This window comes from Lathyrus oleraceus, chromosome 4 (assembly GCF_024323335.1).
Source record: "Lathyrus oleraceus cultivar Zhongwan6 chromosome 4, CAAS_Psat_ZW6_1.0, whole genome shotgun sequence".
Taxonomy (NCBI): Eukaryota; Viridiplantae; Streptophyta; class Magnoliopsida; order Fabales; family Fabaceae; genus Lathyrus; species Lathyrus oleraceus.
This window is the reverse complement of record NC_066582.1, coordinates 435,085,822-435,098,578: the sequence shown is the minus strand read 5'-3', so window position 1 is coordinate 435,098,578 and position 12,757 is coordinate 435,085,822. Positions and strand designations below refer to the sequence as shown.

General features: G+C 36.8%; 1 long non-coding RNA gene across 1 annotated transcript; it reads right to left on the bottom strand.

Annotated features, from left to right (window-relative positions):
- Positions 1 to 445: 445 nt before the first annotated feature.
- On the bottom strand, positions 446 to 11,747 carry LOC127075918 (uncharacterized). Its single transcript, XR_007786701.1, has 2 exons — positions 11,314 to 11,747; positions 446 to 863 (listed from the first exon to the last, which is right to left on the bottom strand). It is a non-coding gene; the product is annotated as an uncharacterized LOC127075918 (long non-coding RNA).
- Positions 11,748 to 12,757: the final 1,010 nt, after the last annotated feature.

The following is a 12,757-nucleotide window of genomic DNA, read 5'->3' as shown; positions in this document are numbered from 1 at the left end:
CCTTCTCTCTCAGAATTGACGATTCACTGGGCCTCTCTCACGATTACCTCTCTCATTCTCACAAATCTCTCCACACTCTCAAAAACCCTAAAACTATTCATCATCTCCCAAATCCAGCCGCCGCCTACCAAACCCTCATTCCGAATCCCTCTTCATCGCTCACCCTCGGCGCTCCACCAACAACCAAACCTCGCCGCCGCCTAATATACGAGACCCATTCCTCCTTCAAAATCCATACGCAACCTTCCATCTCACCCGCGAAACCCTCTTACCTTCGTCTTCCTCCATCCACCCAAAACCGCTTCGAATCACCACCACCATCGAACCTTTACAAAACCCCCAAACCCATTTCGCACTACCATTCCTGTCAAAAAAATTTATTCTTGTTTAAACTGATATGTTGGGAATATGTTGCTGTTGTAATTTGTTGTTTTTCAGGGAAAAGTTTGAAGATTTAGAGCCATGGGTATGTTAGATAGAGGATCGATTTCAAAGTGATTGCTGTTGTTACCCTGTGATTCTGCTACGAACCACTCACTTCTCCGTCGCCGCTTCAATCGCTCTCAACATCGTCATCAAAACCGCATCTGCCGTCCTCCAACAACAACAGCATGACGACGGTAACACTTCGAAATGTCTTTTCCTCTCTTGTACACCACTGTGTTGCTTTGGTGAAACGAATACTATGGGGAATTCGCTCGGGTTCATTAAAAAGAATAGGGGATTGCTATTATATTTTTAATGATGCTGTTTTTTTAATTTCTCATCTCTTGAAAGATTGGATTTTGAAATTGAGTTGCTCAATGCCTGGTTTGCTGTTATATGATTCTGCTGCAGGTTGAAAATTTGTTTGTTTAGCTTTACTTTTTTTTGATATTGTAGAAATAATTGCTGGCTGTTGTTGACTTGTAGTTTGAAGCTTTATTTTTGACAGGCTTATTCTAATTTTTGGTTTGATTAATTTCTGTACAAATTGAGTAAGAAAAAACAGGAAACATTAATCCCAACTTTACAACTATGTTATGGTTGTTGTAGTTAAGCTATCATCCAATGGTTCACGATTTTTATGTTTATGATTATTGAATTTATTGTTCAAATTTGGGTTGAAATTGTGTTGTTGTGGTTGGTTATGCTGTGATTAAGTTCTGTAAGGAAAAATGGTTTGCTAGCTAATTCTTTCTTTAATTTCATGGCCTTTAAGTTCGGCCAAGTTATGATGATTAATATTTCGGTTGTTTAGATGTATGCTTTTTTGCTTTACTATGAACATTTCATCATGATTCTCACTTCAGCAACATTAAGCGGTCGTAAGATTTGTAAAGTATGTAAATAATCTGTTTGGTTCTCAATTGGATTTCATTTAGTTAACTTAATTATTTAAATTACTTAAATAATTTCAATAATTAATTTTAATTAATTTAATTAATCAATTTAATCAAATCTTAATAAGTTTATTTTGCCAAAAAAGTTGGATTAATTTCTTCCACTTTCACAAACTTCATATTCAAAAAACTATTTCATTTAATCGCCATTTCACAATCATTATCACTTCCAATTTCATTTCATCATCCAACACAAGCCAACCTTCTTTTTTCAAAATAAACACAAACTCAAATCATTTTCTCCAAACCATTCAATTTCAAAATCATTTTCTATTAAACAAAAAAACTTGGGATGAAAAGGAAATAGGAAGCGTACGCTTCACTATTTCTCAAGAACTCGAATAATTGGCGTACGCCATATTGCGCGAGTTTTTGTCATCCGATTAAAAATAATTCCACCTTTTCAAATCATTTCTAAAAAACTTCAACCTTCACTTCAAATTATACCACTCAAACCACTTTCTCTAAATTAAATCTAATTTTCAAATTCAAATCATTTTCTAAAGAATTTTCCAAACATAAACTTAGAATGAAAAGGAGATAGGAGGCGTACGCCTTACTATTTCTCAATTACTCGAATAATTGGCGTACGCCATATTGCGCGAGTTCTTGTCATCCGATTAAATCTTAAATCACACAATTTCAAATAAAATCATAATATTTCAAATCATTTCTATAAATTCCCAAATCTCTTTAATTCCAATCTTTGAATGAAAAGGAGAATAGTAAGCTTCCGCTTTATTATCTCTCGATTATTCGAATAATTGGCGTACGCCATATTGCTCGGATCTTCGTCATTCAATTTAAACTGTAAAAATTCTATGAGATTAAAATCACTCCTCCAAATTATTTATTGATTTTAAAAGCCATTTTTTTAATAATTAATCTTTGAATGAAAAGGAGAATAGTGAGCATCCGCTTCATTATCTCTCGATTATTCGAATAATTGGCGTACGCCACATTGCTCGAATCTTCGTCATCGAATCAAAACCAATCGATAAATTCAAAACACCTTCACAAATCAAACTAATGTCTCGCCCCCGTGCGACCTACAACCTAAAATTTCTTTTCAAAAGAACACTGTTAATCCTTTCTAATGCGCACAACAAACCAGTGCTTAAGCCTCCGCCGAGAGTAGACAAGCCAGCGTTTAGCCGTTAGAACGCCGACCTACACAGTCGTTCATCAAACAAAACACACCAAAACCGTAGTTCCCCGAACTACGAATGCTCTGATTTCCTTATTATACCATAAGGATACGTAGGCAGGAGATTGCTGTATCTTCGCGAGCACACTAATAAAAAAACCTCCCCTTTTCCCTCCTGAGGTCTTCATCCATATTTATTATCAATTTTAAATTACTCGAAGAAAGCGGATAACAATCAACTAACATTCAAATAGCAAATTAGACTAAAAGGTTCCCGTTGAGTACAACGGACGTGAGGGGTGCTAATACCTTCCCCTTACGTAATCGACTCCCGAACCCGAATATGGTTGCGACGACCATTATTCTCATTTTTTAAAAGGTTTTATCGATATTTTCCTATTCCTTCATTGGGATAAATAAAGTTCGGTGGCGACTCTGTTCGAACTAAATTTTTCCGCGACCATCGCGAGGAATCGCATTTTTCGAGGTGCGACAGATGGCGACTCTGCTGGGGACATTAGCTCCAAGCTAGAGAGAGTCAAGCCTAATTTAGTTCAAATTGCTATGAATGTTAAAATATTATTTTCTTCCTTATTGCTTCTTTATATCTTGCTGTATTATTTAGGCTATATGATTTATCCTACTATTATATTGGGTGATCTATGGTGCTTGATACATGTTGTGAGATAAGCTCCCTACCCGAGCTTTGAGAAGAACTTAGAACCCGGAGTTGTGTAGTGTTGAACCGAGGGGTGTACACCTCATTGGGACAATACGAAAACTCCACCTAGAGTAGATCTGTTCAGGGTTTCCATCATAATATGGCTAGCCCATCATTGCGAGGAAACGTTGAACATGGTCCATGACTCTGGGAACCTCATCTTAAACTGAAGTCCGTCTTCATGATTGGCGATCGTGTAGTATTGAACCGAAGGGTGTACACCCTGTTCGTACAATACGAGGATCCCACTTAGAATAGACCGATTCAGAACTTCCATTTCAATGTGGCTAGCCCATTATTGCGATGGAAGACTGAACTTGGTCCATGACTCTAAGTTCTTATCATGAAAATGGATAACCTTAGGAGCCATCCTTTGTGTGTGGGGTACAGAACATAGAACCTCTTTATAGGGTGTACCATATGATACTCGTAATATCCTGGATCCTAATTATACCTGCATTACATTTTCTTTGCATACAAATATAAAATTTCATGCATTCGCATTTCATCAACATGGATTGCATATCATTTTCCAATACAAAAAAACTCATCCCGTCCTTTTGCCAATTACCAGCAGGCTGATTTCCTGACACTCGTACTGAACCTTTGACAGCTATTAAAAGACAAGGGAGCACTGAGAACATAATCAAGTTGAGTTGAAAATGGATATGAACAACATGAAAGGAAAGATAGACCAGATGTTGGAGGCTAGGCTAGCCCAATCAAAGAACAATTTTCAACATGGTGTCACAGAGAATGTTGGTTCCTCATCAGGCTTTACTGTAATCACCAACCCAATGTATGACCCTCTGTATGACTATAATCCTCCACAAGTGAACATTCCTACTCAATCCCAGTTGTTGCCATTGACCAATCCTGATGTTGAAAGGCTTCATGCTCTTGAGGAGAGAGTCCGAGCAATGGATGTGAATGACAATTTTAGGCTTGATATGTGCTTAGTACCAGGCCTAATAATCCCCCCGAAATTCAAATTACCCAACTTCGAGAAGTATAAAGGGGATAGTTGTCCAAGGCACCATTTGGTGATGTTTTTCCGAAAAATGGCATCACATACTCACAATGACAAACTGATGATTCACTGTTTTCAAGACAGTTTGATTGGAGCATCATTGAGCTGGTATATGAAATTGAAAAGAAGCCATATTCAGTCATGGGAAGACTTAGCCAATGCTTTTTTGAAGCAGTACAACTACAACTTGGACATGGCTCCAGACCGAAGGCAGCTACAAAGCTTATCCCAAAAGAGCGACGAATCTTTCAAAGGATATGCACAACGATGGAGAGAATTGGCAGTCCAGGTGCAACCACCACTCTTGGATAAGGAATTGGTTGACTTGTTTATGGATACCTTGCAGAGTCCTTACTTTGAAAGGATGGTAGGCAATGCATTATCAGACTTCGCCCACTTAGTGACAATTGGAGAACGCATCGAGAGTGCCCTCAAAAGCGGAAGAATCCAAGGCACCTCGAGTAGCCAAGCTAGTGAGACAGAATCCCTCAGCAATTCCCAAAAGGAAGAAGAGGATGAAACCAATGCAGTCATAATAGATGTCAGGCAACCAGCAACGCCGAGAGTACCATACCAGCAACCATGGTCTGCTCCTAACGCAAATCAACGATCTCGTGGTCGAGGATATCAAAATCAGCCTTCAAACCAATCTAGGCCTCGAAACAATCTGGAAAGAAGGAATGCTCCTCTCGATCCAATTCATATGTCATACAGTCAACTTCTGCCATATCTGATTCAAAGTTCATTGGTGGATCCCAAGTCTCTTAGGCCATTGCCAGAACCATACCCACCTGGATATGACCCTGATGTGCAATGTGGATATCATGCCGGGTCAATAGGGCACTCGACTGAAGACTGCAACGCTTTCAAAGCCAAGGTTCAACAGTTGATTGACAAAAAGTACATATCCTTTCCAGACGGAAATCTGTTGGTGCACGTCAACCTCTCGTCTGAATGAGTCCGAAGACTTCATGAAGTTCCTTCTAAGTGCCAATGGCTCATGCAAAAAGACATCCCCAACATTGGCAATCTTTGGCCATTTTTTATCATTGCATTTGTGATTTCTTTGATTAAATGCTACCTGTTTTTTAAAAAAATTTGTTGTCTTTAATGGTAATATTAATGAGGTAACGACGCGTGTTTTGAACAAATTATCTCGCATTCGCTCATTTTTCTTCTCTTATAAACAAAAAACATCCATGCTCTTTACCTCACCTTCTTTATCAAACTGTTGTTTTAGCAATATTGGAGGGAGGATGACGAAAATAAAATACCCATAATTGCTGACTGTATGCTTTCAGATGAGATCCTGCTGATGATGTACAGGCATTGTTTCAAATCCCCAAACACTGGAGAGATAAGGAGTTAATCCATAGTCAACCACTTCGAGCCTAGAAGTAGGAGTTTCTTTCGGATCTACAAACCCTTATGTTTAACCTGGGGAAGGGTAGTGTTCAGTTAATCTGACTATGCATTCAAATTAAAAGATGAAATATCCCGTTTGTGGATCAACTACAGGACACTCTTCGCACACATTCTAAAGTGTCGAAGGGACCTTGAAAAATCCAAAAAGTTGTGGTGGTTGTTCTTCAATGACCATTGACTTGGCAGTCACAACCTATCAAAAATAAAATCAAAGAAAAGCCCGCTAAGTCGAACACCCAAGAGGCGACTTAGGCAAAAATCAGGGCAATCCTGGTGGACTAAAGCTTCAAAAAGCGGCCCACGCAAAAGTTAGGGATCAAGAAATCAAAAGAGGTCACGAAAACCCTTAACAAAACAAAACAAGATTCAGTGACCACCATACCGAAATCAAAGGGTCACTGACATTCAAAAAAACGAAATAAGGTGGCTGCCATTTCAAGAGACCTTGAACCACTATCTTTATCCTTACACCTTCAAAAAAGATGAATGTGTATGTTGAATTAACTGAGCGTAGGATTGGAGTTTATCAAGAAGAAGGGTGGGTACAAAAATAATTTTGAGCCTCATATCCTTTGTTTCGATAACCATGAACCAGACCACGTTACAACCCATAAAAGACCTAATTGAAGCAGGGTTTATTCTGAAAGCATACTACATCAAAGTTGTGTAAACTGACTCCTAAAGTTTTGCTAACCATCTACTTTGATATAATCTTCTTGCTGTATCTTTCATATTGTTAAACCAACATTGCGCTTGGACTCATGGTCCATTCGCCACACACTATCACATCGTTCAAATAAATGATTTTTCAAAACTTGCATAAGTATCGCATTAAAATTACCATTTCTGAACAAACAATTTTAATTGCAAGTCAGTACTTGACGTCAGGGAAATCCCAACAATAAGGAACAATCAGAGGAGCTTGAACATTCGTTGGTGCTGACCCGAATCAAGACTACCTCATAACCCATGAATCAGGGGCATGCCACCCAAAAACAGCAGTTGATCGGAGAAAGATTACTCCAAGAATCAGTAAGCCTGAAACAGCCTCCAAACATCTGTTAATCAGGGGCAAGTCATTTTGAGAATTAGTTGATCCAGAGCAAATCATCTCAGGACTCTATTAACTAGGGGCAGATCACCTAGAGGTTCTGTTGGCTAAGGGGAAAATCTCTCCAATATTCAGTCAGGGTGAGTTAAGTCGCTTCAACGCTCATACCAGGGCAAGCTACCTCAAGAGCACAGAAAATTCAACCACTCCAAGAGTCGGTTAACCAAAGATAAATCCTTTCATGGATCAAAATTCTGGGGCAATCCATCTCCAAATTATGGTACAATTGCTTTCAAAATCCTTTCGAGGTAAACATTTTGCATAGACCCATCACATTGGGGCAAGTTGAGCCATACAGGAGCAAGTCATCTCCCTGACTTCAAACTGTTCAAGCGCAAGCTTTTTCACACGTCATCAACTGCAGAGTTCAAGATGAGTGTCGGGAATCATGCCATCACCCCCATCCAATAACCTCTTGGCAGACAGAAGCCTTTCTGCAAAGAACCTTCTCTTCCAATACCCACGCAGGGGCATTTTGAAAACCTGCAAATCATTGCATAAATCATCCTCATGCATTAGTCATGTCGCTCTGCTCTAACATAAAGCCATGCATATCATATCATTTATCGGGCCTAACCCCATAACATTGAACCTGACATCAAAAAGCCTTGAAACACATAATCTGACACCAAAGCCCAACATCACTTGGCAATTCAAAGTCCAGTTCCCGTCTGGCAAACCTTTTCAAAGTCTAATTCTCGTTTAGCATTCAATTCAAAGTCCAGTTCCCGTCTGGCAAACCTTTTCAAAGTCTAATTCTCGTTTAGCATTCATTTCAAAGTCCAGTTCCCATCTGGCAAACCTTATTCCAAAGTCCAGTTCCCGTCTGGCAATTTATTTCAAAGTCCAGTTCTCGTCTGGCAACTTATTCCAAAGTCCAGTTCCCGTCTGGCGAACTATATCAAAAATCATTTGCCAAATACCAGTTCTCGTCTGGTAAATTATCTCTTAATACCAGTTCTCGTCTGGTAGTTCGCTTATTTCAATACCAGTTCTCGTCTGGTAGTCTATTTTTCGTAACCAGTTCTCGTCTGGTAGCCCACTTTAAAAGTCAGTTCCCGTCTGACAAACAAAAAACAAAGTCAGTCTCGTCTGACATTTCATCTTCTTCACCAGTTCTCATCTGGCAATTCCCATTTAAAAGTCCAACCTCATTGGCAATCCAGAATAAAACCCTACAAAAACATCCAATTACCCAATTGCATTCCCACATGCATCACATGCATCATTTCATACATAATTTTCCTGCCAAACATGAAGATTCATCAAACACAATCCTATCAATCATCAGCATACCCATGCATAAGCACGCATGTCAAAACAAAAATTTCATAAAAAATGAACAAAATTACTCGCATTCATACATACGTATCCTAAATATCCCCAGCAACTGCATCCCTTCATGCATCTAACGCATCATCTCATGCATGGCATTGTCACCCAAAGTGGAACATCATACAAACAATAAATATCAAGGTCCAGGGTCGTCCATATGTATCCCGGACTTTCCTCATTTAATTCAATAGAGTTATTATCTTGCATGTGCTCGTGGAATTATTTCCCAGCCAGTCATTCTTCAACTTTGTGATTGATAATGATATTCCCTAACATCTTTGCTATCATTGCTCCCCAAGCAGAGGTTACCCTAAAAAGTCTCTTATGAGCTTTTCCACTGCAGAGCATTTATAGTAAATCTCCTCCAAAAGGAATCTTTTCTAAAAATATCCCCCAACAGACATTCATTCTTTAAAATATTACTTCATTTATATGGAGAATCTCGTTTTCGTTACTGTTTGAGATGCTGTCTCATCAATATGAGGAGTCTCATTCTAGTCTTTCTTTTGAGATACTGCTCTAGTATCCTCGGAGAGTCTCAGATTCAATTAAGGTATCATTCCCTTGTTCGGAATATCTTAATTCTATCATATGAGATGCTGCTTCGACTCGATACAGAGAATCTCATCTTTTGCTGTCTGAGATGCTGTTTCATCAATATGAGGAGTCTCATTCTAGTTTTTTTTTTCTTTTGAGATACTGCTCTAGTATCCTCGAAGAGTCTCAGATTCAATTAAGGTATCATTCCATTGTTCGGAATATCTTGATTCGATCATATGAGATGCTGCTTCGACTCGATACAGAGAATCTCATCTTTTGATGTCTGAGATGCTGTCTCATCAATATGAGGAGTCTCATTCTAGTTTTTTCTTTTGAGATACTGCTCTAGTATCCTCGAAGAGTCTCAGATTCAATTAAGGTATCATTCCATTGTTCGGAATATCTTAATTCTATCATATGAGATGCTGCTTCGACTCGATACAGAGAATCTCATCTTTCGCTGTTTGAGATGCTGTCTCATCAATATGAGGAGTCTCATTCTAGTTTTTCTTTTGAGATACTGCTCTAGGTATCCTTGGAGAATCTTAGATACGGTTGAGGTATCATTCCCTTGTCGGAATATCTCAATTATATCATATAAGGTACTGCTTCGTTGATCCTCAGAGAATCTCGTGTGTTCAAATCAAGACACCGTTCTGCTAATTATCAGAAAGTCTTAGATACAGTTGAGGTATCATTCCATTATTGGAATATCTCGATTATGACATCCAAGATACTGTTCTGACGATTTCCAGAGAGTCTTGACTGTTTCATTTTACCTTCTAATAACTTTTCTTACTGTATTTCTCACTGCATTTTCTTTTTTGCATTTTCTCCATTGCATTCCAAAGGACAAAATTTGGGTCTTTTTTGTATTTAATTATCTTCCACCATGAATGTACGAAGACTGCTGTCTTTCATACTTTCTGGTTCAAGGTAATTAAATAGGGGCAACTGTCATACCCCAATTTTGTCCGGGCATATTTAAATTTTTGTAAACCTGACTTTATTTTTTAATTTGCATCATATACATACCATGACATACATTGCATCACGAATAACACCTGAAATGTCAGTCAGAATGAATTTATTTGAGAATACAGAAAAATCGGTTGAATTGTCAAAATTTGAGGAAATACTGTATTTTTAATAAGTATGTTTTGTCTTGACAATTTTAGTGTGACCAGTTCCTTTTTTTACTCGATTTCTATTTTTTAATTGGTCAAATATTTAAATTTTAGTTAGTTTTAAATATTAGCTATTTTAATTAAATGTTAGTTGATTTTTTTAGTTACTTAATTAAGTTAGTTAGTTCTTTTAAAATATTAATTAGTTTTTAGTTAGTTTTTACTTTATTGTATTATTTAAATTAAAATAATTAGTTAGTTTTTTAAAAAAAAATATATTAGTTAGCTTTTTTAATATTAATTTCTAAATAGTAATTAGTTTTTTATTAGTTAATTTCTAAATAGTAGTTAGTTTAAAAGTTATTAGTTAGTTTTTAAAAAAAAAATGATATTTAGAGTCTTAAGATATTAATTAGTTTTTTAGGATTTGTAATAATAATTGTGTATATATTATACATTGGATTCCCTGTACAGAAAAAACAAAAAAAATAAATAATAAAATAAATTCAAATTCCCCACTTATCACTCTCTGAATCCACTCACATTCCACTAACTCCCCCACTACTAACAAACTCCAACGTCTCTCTCCCTCTTCATAAAAAACGACAAAAAAAGAAAAAAGATAAAAGACCCTTCTCTCTCAGAATTGACGATTCACTGGGCCTCTCTCACGATTACCTCTCTCATTCTCACAAATCTCTCCACACTCTCAAAAACCCTAAAACTATTCATCATCTCCCAAATCCAGCCGCCGCCTACCAAACCCTCATTCCGAATCCCTCTTCATCGCTCACCCTCGGCGCTCCACCAACAACCAAACCTCGCCGCCGCCTAATATACGAGACCCATTCCTCCTTCAAAATCCATACGCAACCTTCCATCTCACCCGCGAAACCCTCTTACCTTCGTCTTCCTCCATCCACCCAAAACCGCTTCGAATCACCACCACCATCGAACCTTTACAAAACCCCCAAACCCATTTCGCACTACCATTCCTGTCAAAAAAATTTATTCTTGTTTAAACTGATATGTTGGGAATATGTTGCTGTTGTAATTTGTTGTTTTTCAGGGAAAAGTTTGAAGATTTAGAGCCATGGGTATGTTAGATAGAGGATCGATTTCAAAGTGATTGCTGTTGTTACCCTGTGATTCTGCTACGAACCACTCACTTCTCCGTCGCCGCTTCAATCGCTCTCAACATCGTCATCAAAACCGCATCTGCCGTCCTCCAACAACAACAGCATGACGACGGTAACACTTCGAAATGTCTTTTCCTCTCTTGTACACCACTGTGTTGCTTTGGTGAAACGAATACTATGGGGAATTCGCTCGGGTTCATTAAAAAGAATAGGGGATTGCTATTATATTTTTAATGATGCTGTTTTTTTAATTTCTCATCTCTTGAAAGATTGGATTTTGAAATTGAGTTGCTCAATGCCTGGTTTGCTGTTATATGATTCTGCTGCAGGTTGAAAATTTGTTTGTTTAGCTTTACTTTTTTTTGATATTGTAGAAATAATTGCTGGCTGTTGTTGACTTGTAGTTTGAAGCTTTATTTTTGACAGGCTTATTCTAATTTTTGGTTTGATTAATTTCTGTACAAATTGAGTAAGAAAAAACAGGAAACATTAATCCCAACTTTACAACTATGTTATGGTTGTTGTAGTTAAGCTATCATCCAATGGTTCACGATTTTTATGTTTATGATTATTGAATTTATTGTTCAAATTTGGGTTGAAATTGTGTTGTTGTGGTTGGTTATGCTGTGATTAAGTTCTGTAAGGAAAAATGGTTTGCTAGCTAATTCTTTCTTTAATTTCATGGCCTTTAAGTTCGGCCAAGTTATGATGATTAATATTTCGGTTGTTTAGATGTATGCTTTTTTGCTTTACTATGAACATTTCATCATGATTCTCACTTCAGCAACATTAAGCGGTCGTAAGATTTGTAAAGTATGTAAATAATCTGTTTGGTTCTCAATTGGATTTCATTTAGTTAACTTAATTATTTAAATTACTTAAATAATTTCAATAATTAATTTTAATTAATTTAATTAATCAATTTAATCAAATCTTAATAAGTTTATTTTGCCAAAAAAGTTGGATTAATTTCTTCCACTTTCACAAACTTCATATTCAAAAAACTATTTCATTTAATCGCCATTTCACAATCATTATCACTTCCAATTTCATTTCATCATCCAACACAAGCCAACCTTCTTTTTTCAAAATAAACACAAACTCAAATCATTTTCTCCAAACCATTCAATTTCAAAATCATTTTCTATTAAACAAAAAAACTTGGGATGAAAAGGAAATAGGAAGCGTACGCTTCACTATTTCTCAAGAACTCGAATAATTGGCGTACGCCATATTGCGCGAGTTTTTGTCATCCGATTAAAAATAATTCCACCTTTTCAAATCATTTCTAAAAAACTTCAACCTTCACTTCAAATTATACCACTCAAACCACTTTCTCTAAATTAAATCTAATTTTCAAATTCAAATCATTTTCTAAAGAATTTTCCAAACATAAACTTAGAATGAAAAGGAGATAGGAGGCGTACGCCTTACTATTTCTCAATTACTCGAATAATTGGCGTACGCCATATTGCGCGAGTTCTTGTCATCCGATTAAATCTTAAATCACACAATTTCAAATAAAATCATAATATTTCAAATCATTTCTATAAATTCCCAAATCTCTTTAATTCCAATCTTTGAATGAAAAGGAGAATAGTAAGCTTCCGCTTTATTATCTCTCGATTATTCGAATAATTGGCGTACGCCATATTGCTCGGATCTTCGTCATTCAATTTAAACTGTAAAAATTCTATGAGATTAAAATCACTCCTCCAAATTATTTATTGATTTTAAAAGCCATTTTTTTAATAATTAATCTTTGAATGAAAAGGAGAATAGTGAGCATCCGCTTCATTA